This window comes from Hipposideros armiger, unplaced genomic scaffold, assembly GCF_001890085.2.
Source record: "Hipposideros armiger isolate ML-2016 unplaced genomic scaffold, ASM189008v1 scaffold_697, whole genome shotgun sequence".
NCBI lineage: Eukaryota > Metazoa > Chordata > Mammalia > Chiroptera > Hipposideridae > Hipposideros > Hipposideros armiger.
In genome coordinates this window covers 634975-643869 of record NW_017732047.1, presented here as the reverse complement: position 1 = coordinate 643869, position 8895 = coordinate 634975, and positions in this window count along the sequence as shown.

Below are 8895 nucleotides of genomic sequence, written 5' to 3'. Positions count from 1 at the left end.
AAAACGCATGCTGACAGCTTATGAATTCCAGAATTCTTCAGGCAATTTTTCTGTTGTCCATTCTCTCTGGCCCAAGTTTATAATGTTAACTGATTATCCCAAAAAATATGACTAAGGAGGGATTTTAAAAAGAAAGTTTGGACAATTTTGGATTTGCAATGACAGACAACAAAGAGCTTTAATATGTTATATACTTCCAGATGTACAGACAAGTAAAGAGGATTCAGCACTAACGAAAAGACTCCTGGCAAGGCATGCATATATAATTATGAGTGTGCCTTTTCCTACAAACACAAGTTTCCAAACAGCACACATTTTAAAAATGCAGCCATAATCCTATTTAAAGGGCTTCATCATTCAGGCCTGTAACCATTGCACTGTCTCTGTCAATTTGTCTGTAGCCCGTTCTGGTAGGTGACATTGTTCTTGAGTACTAATCAATTGATGTCTCCGTGCCATCTGGCATTCTGTTGCTAAGCACAGCTGCAACCCTGTAAGGTGAAGTGTCAGTGGCAAGAAGCAGGGTTTGTGTTCATCACGATGTCACAGTCCAGACTACACAGTCAATAAATCTTTCATATGCCAGGCTTATCCTAGTAAGTGAAGAAATGCCTTGGCAATGCAGCAAAGAAAATGGGATGAAAAGTAATCACTCCAATGAGATTTTGAAAATCCTGCTTTGTTTATAGCATGACCTCCTAAGAAAAGATACTGTTCTTCACTTGCATTGAATATATACAAGTTATTATCAGCCATATCATTACATGAAAGGATGATACTGAAAACTCTGAGGTTTTATTTGCTCTTTATCACTTAAATAGATGTACAATATTTCTCATTGACTAATTTTCACCTATCGGTAGGGGGCTACATAAATTCTCTTTAAATTTCTGAGAGTAAAAAACAGCACTATAATAATTATGCAGAGAAAATGTGTATATACCTTAAGTGTCCCAGACAAATGGAACACAAGTCTGCAATGTGAGAAAGCTCGGTCTCATTAAATATAGTAAAATCCAAGTAAAAATGCAAGTTCTCATCAAAATGTGCTCAAAATACTACTAATGGTTTACTTTCAAGACATCATAACTAAGCTTGGGTGTGGAGAAACTTTGCACCAATTTTCTTTGAAGCAAGAATAGTAAGGTGTTGATTTCAGTTATAATTACCAATGCATGAGAGTGATAATCATAGTGTACCTGTCTATTCCGTGAAATTTCTCTTTGCCATTGTAGCTCATGACCTTCACAGTCGATATAACCCACCTTGGGAATGTGTGTAACTAGTTCAAGAACATCTCCCTGAATTTCATATTCCAGGTCTTCTATTTCATTCCTTAGACTAAAGAGACATGTCTAACCTCCAAATACATTGCTTCATCGAGTGTATCCAGCTGTAGTAGAACCAGCTCAGAAAACACCTTAAGGAAAAGTGCTGATGAATTCCTGCAGTAGATAACCACCTATAAAGATGAATGGTTTCAAAAGACAGTCTCCGTGATGAGACACATTTCTTGTTTTAAAAGTGTACTTTCTCTTTTGAACAATGAAACTCTTAGAGGAATAGGCATGCTGTACATTTAAAATAATTTTGAGGAAAATAATCTACATGTTTTATATTTTCATTTATACATTCACACAACTACCAAATTTTATACAGTACTTACTATGCACCAAGGAATTTGCAAGGTGCTATGAATAAAAAAGACAAAAGATGTCCATTTTATAAACCCAAACACAAGAGGGTGACACAAGGAAATCAACACAAAAAACTGCAGTGAGGTACTAACTCTAAAAGCACTCCCCGCTTTTGTCTCTGACCACTTATCCTAGCTTATTCAGGTGTTTTAAAAGCAGTAATCATTTTTCTATGTCCACTGATACAAATTTACATGCACTTATACATCCATAGTTTTAACATTTACTGTACAAAAATAAGTTAGATATGATATCTATTTGTAAAAGAAGACTTTGTAAAGTCTACAAATAAGTCACCCTCTCAAGTCATGTTTTTTGGAATTTGTACCACTAACCTATGTCTTATGTCATGTCGATCATTTAAACAGAACCAGAAATCTGACATCAGAAGAATGATTATTCAGAAAAGGACTAAAGTGCCATCTGATAGTTTTAAGGAGGAAACCAAACGTACAGCCACTACTTGGAGGTAGCAAATTATCTTAATATAAGTTTTCTCACGGCCAGCAAAATAATCTTCTCCATATTTAGGAATATACTCTGAATAAATTTTTTTTGTATAATCAAACTTTTCTGTGTTTGTAATCTCCAAATATGAACAGACTGAAAAACAAGATACAGATTGTACTGAAACATAGCAAGACTAATTATTAATTGCCTGATTATATTTAGTAACTACAGTAATGTGTCGGCAATCCAGTGCTTAGTTAAATGTCAGACTTTTTGGCAATACATTTGTAATCTAATTGCAAAACAGGTGAATCTCTGCAGTTCGCAATTTTCACATCTTCACTTTTGACTAAATTTCTCCTTACTTTCCCCAAAAATAAGATTTAAATTTTGGCCTTTGCAAAGTCATCCTGGGGTAACAAAAATAAAGTTTCAAAGAAAAGGCGGTATCTGGAAATATTGCAAAGATGATAAAAAGGAAAAACACATAGAAGACAGAAGATTGTCAGGGGACAAAACTACTGAGGAGAGACTACTCTTGGAATGAAAGCAAGACCCTGTCTGGTAGGGATGGTGCGGCCCGTTGCTATTTTTAGTGCTTCTCTCAGAAGTCACTGCATGACTCCAAAATGTGCTCTTCTAATGATCAACATTGTTTTATAAGAAGCTTATTTTTTATTTAAACATGTTATATGCAAATTAGGAAACACTTTTAATTATAGAAATGGGGGCTACAAGCAAAAAGTTATAATTTTCTAACTCATGAATATAATAGCATAACTATTTTGTTTTATACTACATGTATCTCTTCACCATCTTAGGCCCAGTTCTCAATACTTTTGTGTGTGCATGCACACACACACTAACACACACACACTTGTTTCAGAATCATCGAAAAGCAATGTTCATTTCTACTAACAAATCTGAGGGTTTTCAGGAGGGATTTAGACCTCACCACAAACACTATGCTTGTGGTCATTCTTTCGCATGTAACCCCCAACATTTCTACTCTTTAGAATGGCTCCCTACATCATTCACTTCTCTTTAAATTGTGTTTGCCTCTCACCTTAGTCCCTCACCCCACCCTAAAATCTCTTTACAACAGCTTCTGCAAACTGCAGCTTCTCTTTTTATTGTCCTTAACATGTTTTGCCATAAAGTTTATATCATTTCAATAATATCAAACAGGCACCTTTGCCTAGTCCCAATTCTCTGAAACAATTAACACAAGGTAAAGAATCTTGTTAACTCATCTGAGCATGAGATGCAGGGTGGAATTTTTAACTTGTTTATTTAAATTTTGCTTTCTACTTGGGTGTATATAAATAATGATCACAGGAACAGTACATTTGTAGTACAGAAAATCGGAAAATAGAGGCAAACATTTAGACATATTTTATATATTCACTATACAGCAATGACCACCATTCATATCTTAATGCATATCCTTCCAAATCTTTCTTTTTGAGTACATGTGTGTATGTGCATACTACAGTGGGATATTTTTCATAATGTTCTGCAACCGACTTCTTTCATTCAAGAATTTTCACTACCGTTATTCTCATCTAATCTAATACCCCCAAATTTTTCAGATTTCTGAAACTGACCCCCAAAATATCCTTTATGATATTCAAACACATTTCTAGTCTGCACCATGCACTGCATTTTATTATGCCCTTTACATGTTGTCCAGTCTTGCACAGAACATTTCTTCACTGTTTTGTTAAAATGACCAGGCCTGAATGTCCCACTTTTAGGAGTTGCCTGGTTACTTCATTGTGATTGAACTTACTTTGTTCATTTATTTTCTTTATTTCATATAAAATGTAAGTCATATGTCAAAGCTTAACAACAAAAGATTTAATTAAAACATTTTTAGGTAGACTAGGTTATATGTGTGCCCTATAGTCAATTGATCTCACTCTCCACAATGATAAATTTGAGCTTCTGCTTAAGTTATAAAATTTTGAATGTAATCTGTGTGGTTTCTCAGGAGTATTCCATTCTCCTTCAGTCATACACCTAATTATTTTCATGCCAATTGTCAATTCTTGCCTGACTCAATATTTTCATCAAGGTTTGTGAAATTTTTGTTTCTAATGTATATTACCCCTTCCACTTGTACGAGTTGTCCTTACTCTTTATAAATTAGAGCTATGCCTCAATAACTGGACTAATTTTGTATTCTATGTTATCAGGCTGCTGATTGAATTCATTCATATCTATGGACAGGTGGATTTCCATAGATCTTACAAGAGTATTTATAAATAAAGGAGCAGGAAGCCTGCAAATAAAACTGAAATAGCTCAGGAAAAAAGTAATAAGTACATATATGTACACACATGTATTATTATATGTATATGTATAAAGAAAGAGAGAATGACTGAAAATAGGTCAAAATATTAACACAGTAAATCTGGGTAAAGGTATGTGAGAGCTTTTATACTGTTTTGAAACTTTTCTATACATTTGAAATTATATCTAAAAATTTATATTTTAAGAAACTAATAAACACATGAAAATATGGATGATCACAGTAATAAGCAAATGAAATAAACATAAAGTCATATTTCATCAAGTGAAATGGGAAAATAAATAATAATCGATTGTCTTTAGAGACTATAAAGGAGACACACATTTTCTAGATTGCTGGTGAGAGTATAAACTGATCATAGTTTATAGAGGTAGTTGGTCATAAGTGTCTTAGCCATAACAATGTATTACTATTTTCATGATAAATTTAAAATAATCTGCCTTTACAACAAAGTGAGTTAAAGTATAGAACATCCACAAAACTGATTAATATATAGGCAATAAAGTTAAAGCAAATGATTTGAGAGCATCAATTATATAAAAAGTAGACTACAAAATATTACATTTGATGCTATTTCAAATTAGCTTAAAGAAAAGGTTTCACTGCACATGAGTAAATAGGAGAAAAAAATAATAATCCATTTACATGATAGAATAAAATTTCCTGAGGAACCAGGCCCCAGGACTCTGCCTAAGAGTGTGTGGTCTGTAAACTTCCCGAATCAGTCTCACATAGAGGCTAGTTTAAAAGGTCCCACCCCAGATCTACAAAAGCCAAAGCTCAAGAATGTGGCCCAGGAATCTAGACTTTTAAAGAGCACTTGGATTGATTCTGTAGCATGCTAACGTACAATTCTTCGAAGAGTAAAACTCCAAGATTAACCAAATGTTTGGCAAGGATCAAGTTAAACCAATTACATAAATCAGATTTAAACAGAATAGGGTGCTGCTTCTCTTTCTCTCTTTTTTCAAGTTAAAAAAGTAAGTCTGTCCTCCTTTCTATGCTCAAGTCCTGTGTAATTTAGTTTCAGCATTTATTTCTTTACTTTAAGTCTCCTGCCTTTGTAACTGATGAAAACAGGTGGTACCACATTGCCTCAGAAGTTGTGGCTTTTTCTTGATTTTATTATCTTCTTAGACTCTAGTGTTCTACAATCAAACCAAATTGCTGGTGTCTTTAATAAACCTCTTTCCAGAACCCTCTCACATGATCTACCTTAATACCTGAACAAATAGCACAGGGCTACTTCAGACTCCCCATGGCTCACTCTACCTTAACTCCAAAAGATCTTTGTTTTATCTCTTACTGATGCCACTGCCTGCAGACAATTCCATATTAGCTGCCACCATATTTATTTATTTATTTATTTATTTATTTATTTATTTATTTATTTATTTATTATTTTATTTTTATTTTTTTGCCTGCAGGACTCAGCCCACTTCTAAAATCTGTCAAGAAATCCACCTGTAAACACCTGCCACATCCATATATAAAAGTCTAGTCTCTTAGCTCCAGAGGCTTGTTCAGATTTATTCTGATTAAGAACATTTCCTTCTTTTTACAGGGATTGTTGAAAACATATTCTTATTCAACAGCTATGGGGAATACCAGATGATTGTAAAAGAAACAAACAAACAAATGACTTTGTACTAGTCATATTGAATTATTCCATTTCTGGAAAAACATATTAAGCAAGCTAACAGTTGCACCTAAAATTATTATTGTCATCATATAAGTAACAAATGATGCAATAAATTATAGTATACTCACTGATAATACATATATCATTCTCATTCAAATATTTTAGTAAAAGTTAATATCATGAAATAAATATAAAACACAAGAAATAAAATTATAACCTATTTGACTATTGCTTTACACTCGTATAACTCTATAACTATGTACATAGATTTCAAAAAAACCTAGAAGGGAATACATCAAAAAACTTTTCAATCTCTGTAAAATGTAGGAATTTTCTTTAGAGAAAATTCTTTTTTAGAGAGGGCATTACTCTTGTAAAATAAAAGTATTAATGAAAGATTATAGCATTTTCAGGGCATCAGTATGTCTAAGGAAGGCTAATGTATAATACCGGATTGGTATTTCCCACACTGTCTCAAATTTCCTTGAATGCTGCTATCTAGAAAACAGCCTGCCAAATGGTAACTAAGTTACAATAAAAGTTTTAAAGTAAAAAGCCACTGTAATAAGCTAACATCAAATGGTCACAATCCAGACCATCATGGTCGTCTTGCCCAAGCTTCAATATATGTAGTTTCAAAATCTGAGCAGTGTGTAATCTGTGTCAAGAGTGGTGTTGGTATTTCAGCAATGTCACTTACAAGGCATACTCAACATGAAACATCATGATCATTAACTAGCAGGCTCTTAGGTAACAGAATAGCACTTGCCCAGCAACCCTGAAACAAGACACACTGAGTGTGACCTACATACTTAAACTGGATATGTGTGAAAAAAATGATGTCATCACAGAAGTAAAACAGCAGCTGTATGTTCATCCACAGAAGAAGAAACCCTCAAATAAGAAAGGAAGAAGACATGTACCGAAATAATGCATCCAATAATATGGGTCATCCAAGAAATCATGTGAGAAAATGAACTAAAGGGGCAGTAGCTAAAGCAAAACTATTAAGCAGAGGACACAGCATCAGGTTTTGTAATCAGCTGATGTTGTTAGCCAGTTGAAACGTGTTAAAAATAAACATCTGCTTGAATGCATTATTTTATTGTTTAGCTTCCAGTTTAAAGATGAAAATGAAACATGTGTATACATGTGATATATTTTACATAATGGTGAGTGGATATTAGAAGCTTACAAAATGCACTTTTTAATTGTGTAACATCAAACACATCCCTCAACAATTGCAGGATTTGAGATGAGAGTAAGACCAAGCAAATGCTGTCACAGAAAGTGATGCAGTAGAGCTGTGTCGGAGAGAAGAATTTTGACATTTGGATAAAAAAATCATATATATTAAACCAATGAACTTTCCTTCATGTAGGCCATGAGAATGACTACATTTTTTTTTAAAAAATGCCATCTCTTTACAAACCTTTGCATAATTGTCAGTGAACTACCTTAAAAAAAAAAGTTTCCTCCTTTTAGATAGACCACATATTCTGTAAATCTTGTGTAAGTACATTTTAAATACCTAGCAAATCATTGTGATTGTGAAGTTTATTATCTAATAAATACCTCCTATGTAACAATTTTCCCAGTCAAGATAATTTTAAAAGATTAAAATGGCTATTGTCTTGGAAACAGTTGACATGAAATGACATAAGACATCCAAGTTAAATTTTTGATTCCCATAGTATCTAATGATTGGATATATAACAAGATTCTGGTCTTTACAAGACTTAGCTTCATTATCTGCAATTGTGGTTAATAATATTTAACTCAAATATTTGTTGGAATAAAATAATTTATGTAAGCAGTTACTTACAATGACCAGTACAAGGTAGTATCATTAACAAATGACAGTTCTTACATTGCATGTTTGAAATTTTAAACAATATTGAAAAGCAAAAATAGACTGACCTACAATTACTTACCTGTTAGTCAATAGTGAGCCCAAAATTGAGAGATTTGAAAATGATAGTGTTGTTGGAGAGTTGGTCCTTTTTGGTGCAAAGTCCAGGTCCTTGGCAACTCGAGCAAAGAATTGAAAGAGATGCTGGAGTAAAGTACTGAAAAAGTAGTTTATTCAAAGAGATAGTACATTTCAAAGAGTAGAAGTAGGCCCGAGCAGTAGAGATGGCTCAAGGGCCTATTATTAGAAAAGAAATTACATTCCAAAGAGTTTGGAGCCGGCGCGCAAAGGTGAGGCTCAAAGAGCTCAAAAAAGGGAGGAAGCGGACAAGAAGAGAAGAAGCAGTTAAGAAGGGGGCAGGCGTCCAAAAAAGGGGAAGGCTTTCAAAAGGCAGACTTCACAGGACTTGCAGTTTTTATCTCCTTTCTCTAGAATGGGCTGTTCCCCTCTGCGCACTGGAACACTTGATTGGCACCCGTAATTGACAAGAGGTACTGCGCAGGTGCGAGTGACTGGTCTGATCTAGTTGGGTATTTTGCACCCGTTTGTTTAAGGTGTAGATAGTTACAATGACAAGAAGTTTTGGGTGGAGAGGGGAGGTCACCTGGGCGGTCACATCCTGTGGGACGTGCAGGAATGCAGAGACCCAATGCCTGCCTCTAACTGCCTGCCTTGTTTTCCCCTTGAGAGACGTGATCCCCATAAAATCTTTATGGGAAACTACAGAACAGGAGGTGTCTTCTGTATCTGCTTTCTGCTAGGCAGGGGTATAGAGCTGTCCCTGCCTATTGGGGGATTCACTGAACTCTCATCCTAGCTGATCTTTGATGAGAGGAAGGGGACTCAAGCTCCGCCTGGAAGACCATTTTGGCTTCTTTGG